The following is a 21,101-nucleotide window of genomic DNA, read 5'->3' as shown; positions in this document are numbered from 1 at the left end:
CTTATTTTCTCAAACACTGAATGTTTTATTACTTATAATAGGTTGAACTTGTGATCTATGACTATTCAGAGTTCAAGCCAAACAAAAATGTATAGCAATACTCTGCTTGGATCTATTTTCCCTAGACTACCCGAATTCTCAATTACAAGGTTTGTTTATGGCAGATAGTGGTTACTTTTCCATCAATCACTGTATCTATCGCAAGATCCATTTTTAAAGTTCTCAAATTCTTCACAATTTCCTTGAAATATTTTTGTTGAAGCTTATTGGTCCCCTAGACCAGAGACTTTTGTATAAACACTAATAGACCATCCACACTGCAGAATTACAACAGTGTGACACCACCTTAACTGCCATGAATTCTGTGAAATCCTGAAATTTGTAGTTTGTTGTAGAACCATAGCCTTCTGAAAAATAAGGGTAAATATCTCACAAAATCACAAATTCCAGAATTCTTTAGAATTGAGCCATGGCACTTAATGCAATCTCAAACTGCTATAATTCTGTAGTGTGAATACAATCAAATCTTTTTAATGCAAAAGTTCCAAATGGATGAGGCAGTATTTTGCTGAATGTATCTGCCACAAGCAGCAAACTAGTGGAACCAAGATGAACTGTATCAGAAATCTATAAGAGAAAGAAGTGTTTAAATTGAACATATGTAGATGGCTCTATTTGTGGGAGTTAAGTCACAAATACTAGAAAAAACAGCTTCCCAGGTCCAAATGAAGCAATTGGTTTCTAATCATGCTATAAATGGTATTCATTCTGATGTAATTAATAATAACGTTATTCTTTTATCCCACCACCATCTCCCTGAAGGGAGATTACATTACATTCATATTCCACCTTTCCTTTAGGTGTTCAAGATGGTATACTGTGCTCTCTTCCTCCTCTTATTATTTCTAATACCACTTTGTGAAGTAGACCAGGTGAAAACAGAAAATCAGTCTGTATCATCCAGTATGTTTCAAAGTTCAATGGGTATTTGTTTATATCCAGCACCCTAAAAACTACATTACACTCTTTTCAGATGTGTAGATTCAGTACATTAACTGAACAGAAACCAATCATCATTTGATTCCTCTTCTCTTCTGGAGTTGTCATTTATTAACAGCTATTCCATTTGGCCGGAATAAAGGTAAAGGTGGGGCATATTGCATAATTAGAACACTATGATTCCTCTTTAACAGTCATTTTCTCATCCTATGGAATTCTGAAATTTGTACTTTAAATATTTAGCATGCCCTGCCAGGGAGCATTAATGCCTCACCAAACTACAAAGCCCAGGATTCCATAGCATGCAGTCACATAAAGCTTTCTAGACATAACTCTTGGTCTTCCATGCCTTTCCCTAAGGGTTTTGAGGCCAGGTTACTCCTACAGTCCATTCAGTTCTTTACACAGAAACACCCCTGCAATAAAATTATTGAATTCAAATAAGCACTTCTGATATCCAAGACAGAATGGAATTGAATCTAATCCAGTCTGTTTTAGTAGTAGTAGTTCTTATCTATATCATCTATATCTATATCTATCTATATCTATATCTATCTAATCTAAATCCATAATAATGCCCGGCTGCACACTGGAGGGAAGGATATTAGAGGCAAAGCTGAAGTATGTTGGCCACATCATGAGGAGACAGGAAAGCTTGGAAAAGATCACGATGCTGGGGAAAATGGAAGGAAAAAGGAAGAGAGACCGACAAGGGCAAGATGGATGGACAGTATCCTTGAAGTGACTGGCTTGACCTTGAAGGAACTGGGGGCAGTGACGGCCGACAGGGAGCTCTGGTGTGGACTGGTCCATGAGGTCACAAAGAGTCGGAGACGATTAAACGACTGAGCAGCAGCAGCAAATCCATAATAAAAGCGAAAACCTGTATGTGTGTATGTGGCACAGATGTCTGCTCACACAGACAGCCTCCACAAACAGGCTATAGTTCCCAGGGTTAAGAATCCAGCAAGTCACCCCTTTGCACTGACATTGCGGTTGCAGCGAGCTCCGTGAACATGCAGCCCAGCCCCTGCCAATGTCATTTCCAAACACTACAGCTCACCACCCAAGGAATGCTTTCGTTTGGAGACCATTTCATCCTAGATTTTGCTTTTTCTTCCACCACAGGCAGGCATCCCAGGGTTCTCCATTGGTGTGGAATTTGCATGACCCCGCCTACTGCCAGAGCCAGCCCTAGGTATTTTTTAAGTGTAGGCGAACAGAATTTTGGTGCCCCCCCCCAAAAAAATATATTCACTGAAAAATAAAAGCGTTGGATAAGCGAAAATGTTGGATAATAAGGAGGGATTAAGGAAAAGCCTATTAAACATCAAATTACATTAAGATTATACAAATTAAGCACCAAAACATCATGTTTTACAACAAATCAACAGAAAAAACAGTTCAATACATGGTAATGATATGTAAAAGGTAAAGGTAAAGGTTTCCCCTGACGTTAAGTCCAGTCATGTCTGATTCTGGGGGTTGGTGCTCATCTCCATTTCTAAGCCGAAGAGCCAGCATTGTCCGTAGACACCTCCAAGCTCATGTGGCCGGCATGACTGCATGGAGCGCCGCTATTGGCATGTTTTCGAACTGCTAGGTTGGCAGGAGCTGTAGCTAACAGCAGGCACTCACTCCGCTCCCGGGATTTGAACCTGCGACCTTTCAGTCTGCAAGTTCAGCAGCTCAGTGCTTTAACACACTTCGTCACTGGGGCTCCAATGTTATGTTGGAATTACTATACAGTAGAGTTTCACTTATCCAACATAAACGGGCCGGCAAAACGTTGGATAAGCAAATATGTTGGATAATAAGGAGGGATTAAGGAAAAGCCTATTGAACATCAAATTAGGTTATGATTTTACAAATTAAGCACCAGAACATCATGTTATACAACAAATTTGACAGAAAAAGTAGTTCAATACACAGTAAGGCTATGTAGTAATTACTGTATTTATGAATTTAGCGCCAAAATATCACGATGTATTGAAAACATTGACTACAAAAATGCGTTGGATAATCCAGAACGTTGGATAAGTGAGTGTTGGATAAGTGAGACTCTACTGTATTTGCAAATTTAGCACCAAACATTGAACAGGGATATAGGGCAGTGTGGACTTAGATAACCCAGTTCAAAGCAGATATTGTGGGTTATTCTGCCTTGGTATTCCGGGTTATATGGCTGTGTGACAGCCACTCATAAATTCCCACTCCCATGCATCCTACACATCCTGAGAATCTGCTGGAATTCTATGAAATGATCAAATGATGATGCATTACTTGAAATATGTAGTATTTATGCTTTTCTAAATGCACACAGAATTATTTTCCAGCACAGATGTAACAGCAAGTGCACCTACCTACCAGGCATGGGCAAACTTTGGCCCTGCAGGTGTTTTGGACTACAACTCCCACAATTCCTAACAGTCTCAAGCCCCTTCCTTTCCCCCCTTAGCCATTTAAGCTAAGGGGTAAAACCTGGACACAGTATATTATTTGAGAAGACAGAAATGCTGGACCACTCTCACAACCACCATGTCAAACTATACAGAGAAGCCATTGAAATCCACAAGAAGCATGTGGACAATTTCAACAGAAAGGAGGAAACCATGGAAATGAACAATATCTGGCTACCAGTATTTAAAAACTCTAAATCAGGACAGTAAATAAAGAACAACACACACAAAAATCAGAGGAATTCCAGACATGAATCAATCAGGGGCAGCTCACACCTCCCAACAAAGGATTCCCTCAGGAAGGAAGCAGCCAGTCTTTGAAGCTGCAAGGCTATTCAGTGCTAATCAAGGTGGCCTATTGCAACATTCACACTTGCGTCCAACAGACAAGAGTTCTTTCTCTTCCAACCTGGACTTTCAACAAATATTTAAGCCCCCTTCCCTAGTTTCAGGGAGGGAGGGAAGGGAGAAAAGAAGGAAGCAGGAAGGAAGGGAGGAAGAAAAGAAGAAAGGGAGAAAAAAGGAAGCAGGGAAGGAGGGAAGGGAGAAAGTAATGGAAGGAGGCAGGAGGTGCTGTTTCTACCTGTTGCATGCGGAGGCATGGCCTGCTACACGCTGCTGCCCTGGGAGGAGGTGTCACGGCGTGGGAGGCGTGGCCAGGCTGCATGGGAGGTGTGGCCATGCCTCCCGCACGTCCTGCCCACGCCTCCCTGCGGCCTGGCTGCATGGCAGCAAGGCCCAGGCAGTCAGGCCGGGGCAGCATGGGCCAGGCCGTGGTTGGAAGGCCTGTTCTGAAGGTAAAGGAGGCGGGGGGTGGCGCCACCCCCCCGGGGGCCTTGACAGCGCCCCTGGGGGTGTGGCGCCACAGGCAAATGCCTAGATTGCCTGCCGGTTGGACCGCCTCTGCCTACTGCCCTTCCAAACTGTCTGCAGAAGAAACACAGCAGAACTGAGCAGCAACTTAAATTTATTGGAGGACTTTGGGGGATTTTGTAGGAGTTGTAGTTCACCCTGCATCAAGTCAAAACACTGTGGCTCTTACTGGGGAATTCAGAGGAGTTGTAGTTCACCTACACCCCGAACGCTATGAACCCAAACAATGATGGGTCTGGACCAAACTTTCCATGCATACTTGATATGCCCAGATTTGAATACTGGTGGGTTTTATGGGGAATTGGCCTGAACATTTGGGAGTAGTAAGTACTGGGATTTATAGTTCACCTGCAATTGAATCCCACCCATGATGGACCAGGACCAAACTTGGCACACAGAGCCCCCATAACCAATAGAACATATTGGACAACTTTGGGGGGAAGGGAGTTATAGTTCACCTGCATCCAGAGAAACAGTGGCCCCCGTCGACAATGGACCAGGACCAAACTTTGCACAGAGAAGCCGCATGACCAACTAAACATACTGCAGGGGTTTGTGGGAATGGGCCTTGATTTTGGGAGTTGTCGTTCACCTGTATCCAAAGACCACTGAACTCAGCCAACGACGGATCTGGACCACACTTGGCACACAGACTCAACATAGCCTGCTGTGGATACTGACAGATGTTTTGGGACAGTTGCCCCGGGAATCTGGGAGTTGTAGTACTTTACCCCCCTCCAGACAGCACTGCAGCCAGGCAATGACCAGTCAATGACAGATCTGGACAATACTTGGTACACAGACCCAAAATGGCCAACTTTGAGTACTGGCAGGGTTGGGGGAGGATTGGCCCATGATTCTGGGGATTGTAGTTCACCCACTCCAAACTGAGAAAACCTAACATTCAAAGACGAATAACTCCTTTTTCAAATGACCCGCGCACTGCTGGGTCCCCAAGCTAGTCCATAATAAAAGTGAAAACCTGTATGTGTGTATGTGGCATGGGTATCCGCTCACACAGACAGCCTCCGGCCTCCACAAAAAGGCTATAGTTCCCAATGCTGAGGAGCTAGAAAGTCACTCCCTTCCACTGACATTGTGGTTACAGCGAGCTCCATGAACCCAACCCCTGCCTTCCCAAATACTCCAAACCACCACCCAAGGAATGCTTTCATTTGGGAACCATTTCATCCTAGATTTTGCATTTTCCTCCACCACAGGAAGGCATCCCAGGGTTCTTCATTGGTGTGAAATTTGCATGATCCCGCCCACTGCCCTTCCCTTTCAAATCTGTCTGGATAACAAACACAGCAGAACTGAGCTGCAACTAAATTTCCTGGAGGAGTTTGGGGATTGACTCCACATGGTGAAAGTTGTTCACCCTGTATCATGTCAAAGAACTGTGATTCCTACTGGAGAATTTAGAGAAGTTGTAGTTCACCTATACCCAGAACACTATGAACCCAAATAATGATGGTTCTGGACCAAACTTGCCATTCATACCCGATATGCCCAGATTTGAATACTGGTGGGTTTTGAGGGGAATTGGCCTGGACATTTGGGAGTAGTAGGTACAGGGATTTATAGTTCACCTGCAATTGAACTCCACCCATGATGGACCAGGACCAAACTTGGCACACAGAGCCCCCATAACCAATAGAGCATATTGAACAGGTTTGAGGAAAAGTGAGTTATAGTTCACCTGCATCCAGAGAAACATTGACCCCCACCGACAATGGACCAGGACCAAACTTCGCACAGAGAAGCCTCATGACCAACTGAACATACTACAGGGGTTTGTGGGAATGGGCCTTGATTTTGGGAGTTGTACTTCACCTGTATCCAAAGACCACTGAACCCAGCCAACGATGGATCTGGACCACACTAGGCACACAGACTCAACATACCCTACTGTGGATACTGACAGTTGTTTCGGGACAATTGCCCCGGGAATCTGGGAGTTGTAGTAGTTCACCCCCATCTAGAAAGCACTGTAGCCGGGTGATGACCAGCCAATGACAGATCTGGACCACACTTGGTACACAGACCCAAAATGGCCAACTTTGAATACTGGCAGGATTTGGGGAGGATTGGCCCATGATTCTGGGAATTGTAGTTCACCCACTCCAAACAGAATACATAACATTCAAAGACAAATAATGCCTTTTTCAAATAACCCGGGCACCGCCGGGTTCCCAAGCTAGTATAATATATAAGTCTTGCAGTTTTAGTTTTTAATCTGCTATATATAGCAACTTGTCCTTTCTTTAAACATATTTGTGAAAGGTCATTTTAGCATTTTAATCCTTACATAATAATATTGCTTTCTACAAATTTCACTTATGCCACTTGTGTATTGCTTCCACAACCACATCCTGCTTACAGGCACTAGTATGTAATTTGTAGTTTGTGGTTCAGTATAGGCAAACATTCCAAGGTCGTTACTGCACCTAATGTCTGAACACAGGGCAAAATCTGGCATGTCATCTCTTCACTATCAATAATTTGTATAAATACAAGAAATGCATTTGTACTGCATGGTTAACAACACCCTAATAATAAACACACTACTGATATAATCACTGGACTCCATGACCCAGCATTGGGCTTTACTAGTGAAAAGTAACAGTGCCCCCAAGCAACCAAACAATAATACAACATCAAAATATGTTGTTTCTGACTTATGGTGACCTTCAGGCAAACCTATCACAAAGTTTTCTTTGCAAGATTTGTTCAAAGCAGGTTTTCCTTTGCCTTTGTCTGACAACGTGTGACTGGCCCAAGATCAATTGATAGGTTTCCATGGCTGATTTGAACACTAGTCTCCAACACTCAAACCACAGCACCACACTGGCTCTCTCACCACAATATATGCTTAACTTTCTCTAGTTACCTTCCACCTCAAATGCTGTTATCACTTTAGGACAGAGACAGGATGCTTATGAAACTGAATAGCTGAGTACTTTCTCACTATCAGAAGTCAGGAAACACAGAGAGACACTTTGTACTTTTAGTGCAAGGATTTAAAAATGCTTTTCTACTTGGCTATTTGCAAAATTCTCTTGACTTTTATCTAATTAACGAAACAAATTGAGCAGAAAATCTTCCTTCTCTGTTTCCAACTCAGAGAATCTATATATATAAAATGATAAAGTTGTTTGCGCAGTGACTATAACAACAAAACTAAACATCCCAGAAATACGAAATTTGGCAACACAATGCAAAAGGCTTGCCTCCAGGTTACAACAACACAACCACACCACAAAACCACAATCCAGACCCACAAAACTCACAACAACGCATCATGCGATAACAACACAACTAAACGCCCCAGAAATACAAAACTTGGCAACACAATGCAAAAGCCTTGCCTCCCAGTTGTAACAACACAACCACACCACAAAACCACACAGGACCCACAAAACTCACAACAACGCATCATGACTATAACAACACAACTAAACGCCCCAGAAATACGAAACTTGACAACACAACGCAAAAGCCTTGCCTCCCGGTTGTAACAACACAACCACACCACAAAACCACAATCCAGACCCATAAAACTCACAACAACGCATCGTGACTATAACAACACAACTAAACGCCCCAGAAATATGAAACTTGGCACACAACTAAACACCCCAGAAATATAAAACTTGACAACACAACGCAAAAGCCTTGCCTCCCGGTTGTAACAACACAACCACACCACAAAACCACAATCCTGACCCACAAAACTCACAACAATGCATCGTGACTATATCAACACAACTAAACGCCCCAGAAATACAAAACTTGGCACACAACTAAACGCCCCAGAAATACAAAACTTGGCAACACAACACAAAAGCCTTGCCTCTCAGTTGTAACAACACAACCACACCACAAAACCACAATCCGGACCGACAAAACTCACAACAACGCATTGTGACTATAACAAATACAAAATTTGACAACACAACTCATCCACCTCCCCAATCCCTACATTCACACTTGGCCTCCAAAAAAACAATTACAATAATAACAATGACAACAACAACAACAATAAGAATCAACACCATCACAGGCAAGAAACAGCCAGGCACTGAGGCTGAGAGGCCAGTCAGTGCTACACTGGGCCTCCAAAAAACAATACAGTAGCATCTAACTTATCCAACCTTCATTACACTACAACCACTACAACAACAATAATAATAAACACCTACACAGGCAAAACAAAAAAAAGACTATTGTACCACAATAAAAATATAAACCGCACTCAGCAGAATCAGACATTACAACTAACAACAAACAAAAGACAACAGGGATCTCAAGCAATTATCAATCAACACAAAAATTGAAGAAGGTAACAGACTTCAAATACTACTACTAATGTGAGTATAAAGAAGGTGGAGCTCACAGCATAAATACAACCTAATGTAGACTGACCAGCACCACCAGACTAAGCCACAGCAACGCGTGGCCGGGCACAGCTAGTGCAAAATATTTAGTGACATGGCGTTCTTCAAAACAAAGGAGGTTATGCACTCCTATAAAAAGCCAGGTTAGTATTGCCTATCCTCTGGTATGAAGACTGCAAGTACTATCTCAGGGGAAAACTGCAGTCATATTCCATGTTAGCTATCAAACACACCGAAGGAGAATGAACTGAAAAGACTGAGAATTGTATTAATCACAACTCTCAATTGTTACAGATCTTCTAATCACAACATTATTTCAATGAGGTTATTTTAAAAGAAATCTTCAACTCTAAGCTCAAAAAGGGTAGACATTAAGACTGATTTTAATAAAACAGAAGCCCTGATGTACAACTCATCAATGTGGGAGTCTCAAAACCAAAAAGACAAGAACTATTACAACAGTCACAGCAGTAACAAGAATTAAAGCAAAAGTTAAAGACTTCTGCCAAAGATTGTATAATTTTAAAACTTTTGGTCTGACAGCTCTGAAATTGTTTTAAGCTCACTCCACACAAGGTACCATAATACAAGTTGTTCTGGAACTCTAGAAGGGAAAGAAAACAATCTTGGTGTTTGTCATAAGAGACCCAACAGCTGTACAAGGAAGAACATCACAACAAGAGGAAGGTAAATTTAGCTTCATCTAATGGGCAGAACTTCCTCCCCACCCCAGCCTCCAGAAAGAGTATTTATCAATTACCCTAGGACTGCACAAATGAGAGGAAGCACATCCTGACCCCCTGCCATCAATTTAGACAAGGATTACTAGGTCACCTCTATCTCAGTGCTTGAAAACATTTTATTACACTGCAATCCCCTCTGGCCCATATGATTAGGGGATTCTGGGAATCGTAGTTCACTAATTACTCATGCTCTACGCTGATCTGAACAAAATCACCAGAAAGGGATGACTGGCACAGTCCCAGCTGCACAAAGGAGATTCTTAGTTAACTGGCACTAATGGAGATTGGTGGATGCTAGATAAATGCAGTTCCTGGTTGCTTTGAAGTTACTATAGATATATTTTAATTTTTATTTATTTTATTTCTTAGGGGGGGGGGAGGTTTCCAGTTGTCTGGGTTCCGGTTGACTGAGGCTCTAATGTACAATTGTCTGTGGGCATGCTATCTTCTTCTGTTACTGTCACCTTGATCACCTTTTTCACACATTCTCCTTCTCTTGTTCTCTTGGACTGTTGGGGATTTTTTTAGTTTGTAATGCTAAGGGCAGTTTTCTCTCTTTCTCCTTTAAAAAACAACTAATGTAAGCATTTCAGAAGAGAAAAATATAGGTCTTGCAAACATTCTAAAAACAAACATTGCCCTAAACCAGCATGATACTGATATTTTCCCGCCATGCCCTGAAGCTCTCTCAGCACTGAAAATCTGTGTCAGACGGGTTTTCCAGCCCTCCGGAAAAGGTTTTTAAAATGAATGGGAAGCTGGAAGAGAAAGAAAGGGTAAATTGCAACTACACACCTGAAGAAACTGCCTCCTTGTATGTAATGATCATTCTGGATTATTGGCCAGGGATTTCAAACAAATAATTAGATAATGTCTAATAAATATCAGATGATGTGCTGTCAAAGAAAGCATATTATAATGTAGCATTTTATTTAAAAAACATCATGCCAGAATCATAACATGTATGAATAATGGATGATGCAATCCTATTCATACACATTTCTTGGCAAAATCCACACAAATTTATATTGTGAAATACCAGCTCTCCAGATGTAAGCCTCTTTATTCTGGCAAACAGTTTATATCACTCTCATGACAGATGGGTGTAATATCAGCAATGGACTGACCTCTAGTGGACAAATGTTTAAAAGACATTTCAGCAGAACACAGAAATTTAAATGTTGTTGTTATTTGTTTAGTGGCTTCCTACTTTTTGTGACCTCATGGACCAGCCCACACCAGAGCTTCCTGTTGGCCGTCGCCGCCCCCAGTTCCTTCAAGTTCAAGCCAGTCACTTCAAGGTTACCATCCATCCATCTTGCCCTCGGTTGGCCTCAATTCCTTTTTTCCTTCCATTTTCCCCAGTATCATGATCTTTTCCAAGCTTTCCTGTCTTCTCATGATGTGACCAAAGTACTTCATCTTTGCCTCTAATATCCTTCCCTCCAGTGAGCAGCCAGGCATTATTTCCTGGAGGATGGACTGGCTGGATCTTCTTGCGGTCCAGGGGACTCTCAGAATTTTCCTCCAAGACCACAGTTCAAAAGAGTCTGTCTTCCTTCGCTCGGCCTTCCTTATGGTCCAGCTCTCACATCCATAGGTTACTATCGGGAATACCATTGCTTTAACTATGCGGACATTTGTTGCCAGTGTGATGTCTCTGCTCTTCACTATTTTATCGAGGTTGCCCATTGCTCTCCTCCCAAGAAGTAAATGCCTTCTGATTTCCTGGCTGCAGTCTGCATCTGCAGTGATCTTCGCACCTAGAAATATAAAGTCTGTCACTGCCTCCATGTTTTCTCCCTCTGTTTGCCAGTTATCAATCAGTCTGGTTGCTATAATCTTGGTTTTCTTGATGTTTAATTGCAACCCAGCTTTTGCACTTTCTTCTTTCACCTTGGTTAGAAGGCTCCTCAGCTCCTCACTTTCAGCCGTCAGAGTGTTATCATCTGCATATCTAAGGTCGTTAATGTTTCTTCCAGCAATTTTAACTCCAGCCTTGGATTTGTCAAGCCCCGCACGTTGCATGATGTGTTCTGCGAACAAGTTGAATAGGTAGCGTGAAAGTATACAGCCCTGCCGTACTCCTTTCCCAATCTTGAAACACCCCGTTCTTCCGTGATCTGTTCTTACTGTGGCTACTTGGTCTTTACACAGATTTCTCAGGAGACAGACAAGGTGACTTGGTATCCCCATACCACCAAGAACTTGCCACAATTTATTATGATCCACACAGTTGAGGGCTTTAGAAAAGTCAATAAAGTAGAAATAGATGTTTTTCTGAAACTCCCTAGCTTCCTCCATTATCCAGCGGATATTGGCAATTTGGTGTCTCGTTCCTCTGCCTTTTCTAAACCAAGCTTGTACATCTGGCCACTCTTGCTCCATGTATTTCTGGAGTCTGCCTTGCAGGCTCTTGAGCATTACCTTACTGGCATGTGAAATAAGTGTCACTGTACGAAAGTTTGGGCATTCTTTAGCAATTCCCTTTTTTGATATGGGGATAGGAATTGATTTTTTCCCAATCTGATGGCCATTCTTGTGTTTTCCATATTTACTGGCATATGGCATGCATCACCTTGACAGCATCATCTTTCAAGATTTTAAACAACTCAGCTGGGATCCCATTGTCTCCTGCTGCCTTGTTATTAACAATGCTTCTTAAGGCCCATTCAACCTCACTTCTCAGGATGTCTGGTTCTAATTCACTCACCACATCGTCAAAGCCATCCTCTATATTAATATTATTCCTATACAGATCTTCTGTATATTCTGGCCACCTTTTCTTGATCTCTTCAGCTTCTGTTAGGTCCTTGCCATCTTTGTTCTTGTGATCATGCCCATTTTTGCCTGAAATTTACCTCCGACGTTTCTAATTTTCCAGAAGAGGTCTCTTGTCCTTCCTATTCTATTGTCTTCTTCCACATCCATGCATTGCTTGTTTAAAAATGGTTCCTTGTCTCTTCTGGCTAACCTCTGGAATTGTGCATTTAATTGGGAATATCTCCCCCTATCACTGTTTACTTTTGCCTTCCTTCTTTCTTGGGCTACTTCCAGTGTCTCAGCAGACAGCCATCTTGCCATTTTGGTTTTCTTTTTCTTTGGGATGTACTTTGTTGCCGCCTCCTGAACAATGTTGTGAACTTCTGTCCATAGTTCTTCTGGGACTCTATTTCTTAAATCTAGTCCCTGAAATCTATTCTTCACCTCCACTGCAAACCCACTAGGAATATTTGTGAAATCATATCTAACTGGTCTGTGTATTTCCCCCACTTTTTTTAGTCTGATTCTAAATGGGGCAATAAGAAGTTTGTGATCTGAACTACAGTCAGCTCCAGGTCTTGTTTTCACCGACTGGATGGATGTCCGCCACCTTTGGCTGCAAAGGATGTAGTCAATCTGATTTTAGTGTTGACCATCTGGTGAAGTCCATGTATAAAGCCGTCATTTAGATTGTTGGAAGACAGTGTTATGCACAGTGAGTTTTCCTGGCAAAATTCTATCAGCCTATGTCCTGCTTCATTTTGTTGTCCCAAACCATGCTTGCCTGTGATCCCGGTTGTCATTTGACTGCCCACCTTAGCATTCCAATCTCCTGTAATGAAAATAATGTCTCTTTTTGGTGTATTATCCAGTAGGTGCTGCAGATCCTCATAGAACTGATTTAATTCTGCTTCTTTTGCAGCTGTGGTTGGGGTTTATATTTGGATGACTGATGTTAAATGGCTTGCCTTGAACTCGAATTGAGATCATTCTATCATTTTTGGGTTGTATCCAAGCACTGCTTTAGCAACTTTATTATTCATTATGAAGGCGACTCCATTTCTTTGGTGTTCCTCTTGTCCACAGTAGTAGATCTGGTAGTCATCTGTTGTGAAGTGGCCCATTCCAGTCCATTTCAGTTCATTGACTCCCAGAATGTCTATCTTTGATCTTGACATCTCACCAATAAAAATTTGCCCTGGTTCATAGATATTACATTTCATGTTCCTATAGTGTGTTGTTCTTTAGAACATTTGATTCATCGTTCATCTACAGCACTGTCTGCCGTTAGTCTTCCTTTCGGCTTTGAGCTAACTGTGTCATCACATCTGGGGCTAGTTGAGCTTATCCTCTGTTCCTCCCCAGTAGCATTTTGACCATCTTCTGACCTGGGAGTCCTATTTTCCAATGGTATACCGACATATCTCTGGTTGTACTGATCCATTTAGTTTTCATGACAAGAATATTGGGGTGGGTTGCCATTACCTTCCCCAGGGATCGTATTTAGAAATTTTCCATTTAAATATTGGGGATGACAAGAAAACTTTTTATCTTCTGTCAGAGACATTTTCAAGATCTGCATTTATCCTAAGTCCCAAGGTAATAGATAACTGCAGTTTGTTGTAACATATATTTTTCACAAAACTTTAGGTAACAGCGCTCCATACAGTCATGCTGGCCACATGACCTTGGAGGTGTCTATGGACAATGCCAGCTCTTCGTCTTAGAAATGGAGATGAGCACCAACCCCCAAAGTCAGACACAACTAGACTTAAATGTCAGAGGAGCCCCCGGTGGCACGATGGGTTAAACCCTTGTGCCAGTAGACTGCTGACTTGACGGTTGAGTTGCTGACCTGAAAGTTGCTGATTCGAATCCAACCTGGGAAGAACTCCCTCTGTCAGCTCCAGCAGGGATATGAGAGAAGCCACCCACAAGAATGGTAAAAATATCAAATATCCAGGCGCCCCCTGGGCAACATCCTTGCAGACGGCCAATTCTCTCACACCAGAAGCGACTTGCAGTTTCTCAAGTCGCTCCTGACACGAAAAAAAAATCAGGGGGAAACCTTTACCTTTACCTTAGATGTCATCCTCTAGATGTTTTGGACTTCAGCTCCCAGAAGCCTTAGTCAGTTTGGGCAACAGTGAAGAATTCTGGGATGCAAAGTCTAAAATATCTGTAGGATTGATGTTTGGGAACCTTCATTTTAGAACTAAGAATGATAAGCATGGTTTGAAATTATTTCAATCTCTAATCAAGAAAAAAAAATAGTTGCTTGGCAAACTACAATTAGCTGAAACTCTGGAGGGGAGGAGGAGAAGAGTCTTAAGAGAAGGGAGCAATGACCATGTAAACTAAAGGGAATGATCTCAAGTGCCGTGACCTGACTCTGTAGCATTTATCATAATTCCAAGTATATGCGGCAACCTGATCACTTACACTAAACATGAAAGTCTATGACATGAACTGAGGCAGTACTGGAGATCTACAAAATGAACTACTTGAGTCCCAGAAAGAACAGCCTCCAAGCTGAACGCCACAGACACTGTCATTTCAACCACTCCCTCCAGCACTTGAGCAGGAAATGGGTGCATAAATGCTAGGCTCTAGGATTGGATCTACACTGTCTTACAATCCAGTTTATCAATAGTAATAATAATAATAATAATAATAATAACAATAATACTTTATTTATATCCCGCCGCCATCTCCCAAAAGGACTTGGGTGGCTAAATTATCTGTTTTGAACTGCTTTGAACTTTGAATTACACTGCCATATAAAGTTCAAAGCAGATGATCTTGATTTTATATGGCAGTGTATATGGAGCCAAGGTCTTTAAGGCTGCATCTACACTATCGAATTGATGCAGTTTTACATGACTTTAGCTCAGTTCTACAGAATTATGGGAGCTGTAGTTTTACAAGGTCTTTAGCCCCCCCTGCCAAAATGCTAAACTAAACTAAAAATTCCACTGAATTGAGACATGACCATTAAAATGGTGGCAAGTTGCATTAACTTTACAATATAAAGGTCAAGCAAGTGTTCTACAAACAAGTAAATACAACAGTTCAGTGATTAGTTATCATTCTGAGAAAGCAAGGAGAGAGACCGATTACTGCATTTATGATGCAAAAATGGAACTTCATCTTTCTATCCTCAGGAAGGGAGCAAAGACCAGAAAGTACAGCCAAGATGAGAAGCTGACAGCAGGAACCTACCAGAATAAGTTGCATACTCTTCAACCTAAATCCACCAATTATTCATCTTAACTGCAACAGATCAGATGAATTCTATATGTATACATATACAGTAGAGTCTCACTTATCCAACATAAACGGGCCGGCAGAATGTTGGATAAGCAAATATGTTGGATAATAAGGAGGCATTAAGGCAAAGCCTATTAAACATCAAATTAAGTTATGATTTTACAAATGAAGCACCAAAACATCATGTCAGACAACAAATTTGGCAGAAAAAGTAGTTCAATATGCAGTAATACTATGTCGTAATTACTGTATTTATGAATTTAGCACCAAAATATCATGATATATTGAAAACATTGACTACAAAAATGCATTGGATAATCCAGAACATTGGATAAGCAAGTGTTGGATAAGTGAGACTCTACTGCAGTACTATACAAACAGGTTAAGAATTTGCATAATGTTAGTCAAAGACAAAGTTGGAATTCCCCACTTAAATTTCTTGTAACCACCAGGTGGAGCTATACAACTCATTTCAGAATAGAACAATCTGAATTAAGCTAACATCTGGCCTTGCAAAAAAAAAAAAAGTTCTGCTTTCGCAAAGAAAATTCATTACCTGTGTCTTTGACGATACAATAGAATTATTTAATTAACATGGCTCTGTAACTTGCATACTATACTCTTCTATGTTCCCCAGCCTCTCCTTCTTTTTCCCTTTTTAAACTGTTTATTTGAGGGGGGTTTTATCTTTTTTGAAAACAAAATAAAACTTATTCGACAAAAAAAAATATCCATTACCTTGGAAGGACAGGAAAAGTTTGGCTATTGAAGCACTGAATGTGGTAACCTGGCTTCCTATTCTTGTTCTTCCTCAAAGGCTGTACTTGTTTGGCAATCTGGAAAACATAAGATATAAGATTTAAAAAACTGGACTATAAAAACACTGATAAAAAATTATAAAATGGGCAGGAGAGGGTATGTTTTCCTAAAGGAAAAATACAAAATATTATTATCTCTTAGTGCACAAGAGTTGGCCAACACTTTTATAAGGCATAGTCAACATACAGGCTTTGTTTTCTTTTCAACAGTTTAGTCAGTGCCTGGACACTAAAAGGTCCTATTGCCTTCTGATACATGAATGTTGTATAGCTGCAGAGTAAGCTGATATTTTGGAACCATGAGGATCATGTTAATACTGGAGGGGGGGGGGGGTTAGAATCATGTTTGGTGCTGGAAAAATAAATGCACCATTAGAATTCAGTGACTTTGAAATTATTACGTTTTTGTATGAATAATTTTACAAGATCTTGGGCCATTTATTTTTCACTGACAACCGGTTTGTGTCTTATAGACTTTCTCCCATAGTGTGATTTACAGACTTAGAATGTGAGGTTTTATTTGAACATCTGATTAGAGATCATACCTTTACATACATACATACATACATACATACATACATACATATACTGTTGGCTTATTTTCCATTGTTTCTGTGAGCTAGGTTTTCTCCCTTTCTTTTATTGCTGGCTAGTGACCAGTGATAGAAGTGGGGCTCTACTTTGTTCCACTTTGCCTCCAACTAAGAAGATAAATGAGGTGCATACTGTTGTAATCTTCATTCACTTGCCAGAGAAAGCTGTGGATCCTTGTCTCCACTCACCAACCCAACTGGGAAGACAGGCCAGAAATGGAAGTGTCCATTGCATAAACTTCACTATTTGCTAGAACAGCAAAGAGTGTATGAAAAGGACTCTCTGTGTCTCCCTTTAAACAGAAGAAGTGGAAATGGGTGTCAGCATAGAGGTAAAAGTGGAGGGTAGAAGCAGGACCCTTATAAGAAAAATTCAGGCCACCATGAACCTAGCCATGCATCCAGGGTGAATACACTCAAAGAGCTTGATTCCCCAAAGAAATTCTTCAGTTCCCAATTGTTAAGAAACAGGATGCCCACTGACAAAAGAAATCACCTTGGTTAAGATTGCACATGCATGGTATCAACACTGTCTGGTTTCCAAATTTGTTTAGCTGCATCCTGGGACTGTAATCAAGTATAAGGTTAGGGGCAAAGTAATCCCCATGGATGTAGGAAAACTGTGAATTAAACAAAATCTTTTTTAAACCCAAAAGAATATTTATTTAGGAATCACTAGGTCTTCCAGTGCGACTCTATGGTGAACTTCCACTGGAAGTTGGCTGTAGAATTGCACTGGAGACCTACAAATCTCCATGTAAATCTTCTCTCTAGGAATCTCTGGGTCCTTCAACACAACTCTATGGTTAATTGTAGCGTTATTCTAGAAAACCTAGAGATTCCCAGAGAGAACATATTAATTAAATCCATGAATAGTCAAATCCGTAAAAGTGAAATCAGCAGACATGGAGGACCAAGTGTATACTATAGTCTGTGCTGGCCCTACAAAGACAGAATGAAGCTAGAAAGTTCAGAAACACCTGTATTTGTAGAGAGCTGGCTCTTTAATCTTCTTCACTTCACTTCACTTCACTTTATTTCTTAATTAGTCGCTCTCCACCAGAGTGCTCCGAGCGACTTACAATTTAAAATATCATTCCACAATATAAAAACATTCAACATAAAAACATTCAACAGTGACTATTTGGCAAATTAGATCAGATTTACTTAAATGCACAACCAAACAGCCAAGTCTTGAGCACTTTTACAAAAGGTCGCAACTTGTCATGCCCTGGTAGCGGAGCACTAAGAACCAACACACAGAGGCCAATAACAATCTAATATCTTTATTAAGGAAATAATATAGTAGGATAAAAACAAGTAGAAAATGTAGTTCAGCAATAGACCTTTCAGGGAAGGTCAAATATAGTCCAGAAATATATTGTCCAGTATATAATATTAGAATTCAAAGTTAAAATCCCAAAACCGAAACACACTCCACTTCCAAGCAATTAGAGTGGGGAAAGCGTCCAAAAGTTTTACTAGAGTTCAAAGTAAGTCCAAGGCAGGAAACTGAAGACAAGACTGGGTACTTGGCACAAGATGCAAGGCTGGGAACACGGTGAGACCGGTCAAGAACACGGCAAGGCAAGGCACAGAGAGACTGGAGATAGCGGACTCAAAAAGCAGTCCACTCTTAGCTGGAACCGAAGTTAATCCTTCAACTGACTCGTTGACTCCGCGCGGGCTAACCCGTGCGGGAAACTTTTAAAGAACTTCAAATCTTCCTACAAACAGGTGTCCAGAGCTTCTTTCCCAAGGGAAAAGAACTGACACTCATCTTCATCCAGATGCGTTCCTCCCTGAAAATTCCCAGGAGAACCAAGCTAATTAGCACTCTGTCTGGCTGCTAATCTCGCGCTCTTTCTTGTTTGCGCTTTCTCCGAGCGACTAGTCTCAAAGAATTCCCTTCTCGCGAAGGGGGGAGAAGTGCTTGGGATAGCTTGTTCAAGGTCCGTTTTAATGAGCTCTTGGCAAGAATTGTCAACAAAAGGCATCTGGAACGGACCAGTCTCTTGCTGAGATGGCAGAAATCCCATGTCTTCATCTCCATGGTCCATAATGGCGCTAGGGTCAGGACTCGGAGGCCCATGGGGCATCACACAACTCCAACATTGCTCTAACATATGGAGGCAATGAGTTCCACAGAATTGGAGCATAGATCGAAAAGGCTCTACGCCTTGTAGCTTCCAGGTGTACCTCCCTAGGAGCCCGTACGTATAGATTTTCCTGTGAGGATCAAGGTGACCACTGTTGGAAAAAAGGAATAAGGCGGTCCCTAAGATATAATGGTCCTTGGCCATTACGAGCTCTAAATGTCAGGATCAGTATCTTGTAAGAGATCCGATGTTCTATTGGTAGCCAATGCAGTTGTTTCAGAATTGGTGTAATATGGGATCTTCCTCATTTTGGTGTTTTATTTAATCTGGTTATTTGTTTTAGTGCTTTCCATTTATGTGTTAATTGCTTACCAATCAGAACCTCTGCAATTCTATTTGCTATTCCCCAACACAGCTATTGTGTATATTTTAAATATTTGCTATCACTCAGTACAGTCATTGTATATATTCTAAATCTTTTGTGTTTTAAGAATTAGTCTGTATGATTTCTTATGATCAATATACTTTGAAGTACTACTGCAAAGGATCAAAGCTTTCTTAGAGTGGGTGAAAAGTCAGAATGGGGTTTCTATATTTAATAACTCTTTTATTTTGATTTTTAAATTTAAAATACTACAGCATCATATACAGAATGTGTGTGTGTGTGTGTGTGTGTGTATAAGGATAAAAAAATTTCGGCCTAGGACAAAACAACAAAACTACACATCCCAGAAACACTAAACTTGGCAACACAACCCCTCATCCATGCCTCTACGTTCATACAACAAAAAGAAAAGAAAAATAAAGTCCTAATTAGAGGGAAAGAAATAATTGTTTTTTATCCAATTGCTGCCAATTAGAACTCTGCCCACCAGGTCTCCTAGCAACCTACTCAGCCCAGGGGACAGGCACAGTTAGGCCTCAGGGCTCTTCCCCACTGCCTATAAAATACAGATTATCTGATTTTAACTGGATTATATGGCAGTGTAGACTCAAGGCCCTTCCACACAGCTATATTACCCATTTATAATCTTATATTATCTGCTTGGAACTGGATTATCTTGAGTCCACACTGCCAGATAATTCACTTCAGTGTGCATTTTATACAGCTGTGTAGAAGGGGCCTCATATAATCTAGTTCCAAGCAGATAATATAAGATTATAAATATACAGTAGAGTCTCATCCAACATAAACAAGCCGGCAGAACGTTGGATAAGTTGGATAATAAGAAGGGATTTAGGAAAAGCCGATTAAACATCAAATTAGGTAATGATTATACAAATTAAGCACCAAACATCATGTTATACAACAAATTTGATAGAAAAAGTAGTTCAATGCTCAGTAATGCTATGTTGTAATTACTGTATTTACAAATTTAGCACCAAAATATCACAATGAATTTAAAACATTGACTACTAAAAGGCAGACTGCGTTGGATAATCCAGAACACTGGATAAGTGAATGTTGGACAAGTGAGATTCTACTGTAATATGAAATAATTACTGTGGTAATCCAGTCCAACCCAATTCTGCCATGGAGGACACAATCCAAGCACGCCCAACAGATAGCCACCCAGCCTCTCAATAATAATACAATAGAGTCTCACTTATCCAACACTCACTTATCCAACGTTCTGGATTATCCAACGCATTTTTGTTGTCAATGTTTTCAATATATCATGATATTTTGGTGCTAAATTCATAAATACAGTAATTACTACATAGCATTAATGTGTAATGAACTACCTTTTCTGTCAAATTTGTTGTATAACATGATGTTTGGGTGCTTAATTTGTAAAATTATAACCTATTTTGATGTTTAATAGGCTTTTTCTTAATCTCTCCTTATTATCCAACATGTTCACTTATCCAACATTCTGCCGGCCTGTTTATGTTGGATAAGTGAGACTCTACTGTAATAATAATAATAATAATAATAATAATAATAAGAAGAAGAAGAAGAAGAAGAAGAACATCATACAATCATAAGGTTAGGAGACACCCCTAAGGATCATCCAGTTCAACTTCCTTCCACCATGCAGGACGACACAAACCAAGCACTCCTGACAGATGGCCATCCAAGA

The 21,101-nt window shown here is 40.8% G+C and overlaps 1 protein-coding gene across 2 annotated transcripts in view; it reads right to left on the bottom strand.

The window, feature by feature from the left end:
* The window catches only part of gng12 (G protein subunit gamma 12), a 78,866-nt gene that overhangs the window by 31,254 nt on the left and 26,511 nt on the right, over window positions 1-21,101 (bottom strand). Inside the window, exon 2 of one of the 2 annotated variants that reach the window (XM_008118404.3) lies at window positions 16,246-16,343. The exons of the other annotated variant lie outside the window; for it this stretch is intronic. The gene's annotated coding sequence lies outside the window, so the exon portion shown is untranslated. The remainder of the gene's footprint in view (window positions 1-16,245; window positions 16,344-21,101) is intronic. 2 annotated transcript variants of the gene reach the window in all.

Source organism: Anolis carolinensis, chromosome 4 (genome assembly GCF_035594765.1).
Source record: "Anolis carolinensis isolate JA03-04 chromosome 4, rAnoCar3.1.pri, whole genome shotgun sequence".
In the NCBI taxonomy this organism is placed as follows: domain Eukaryota; kingdom Metazoa; phylum Chordata; class Lepidosauria; order Squamata; family Dactyloidae; genus Anolis; species Anolis carolinensis.
This window is presented reverse-complemented; position numbering and strand designations above follow the sequence as displayed.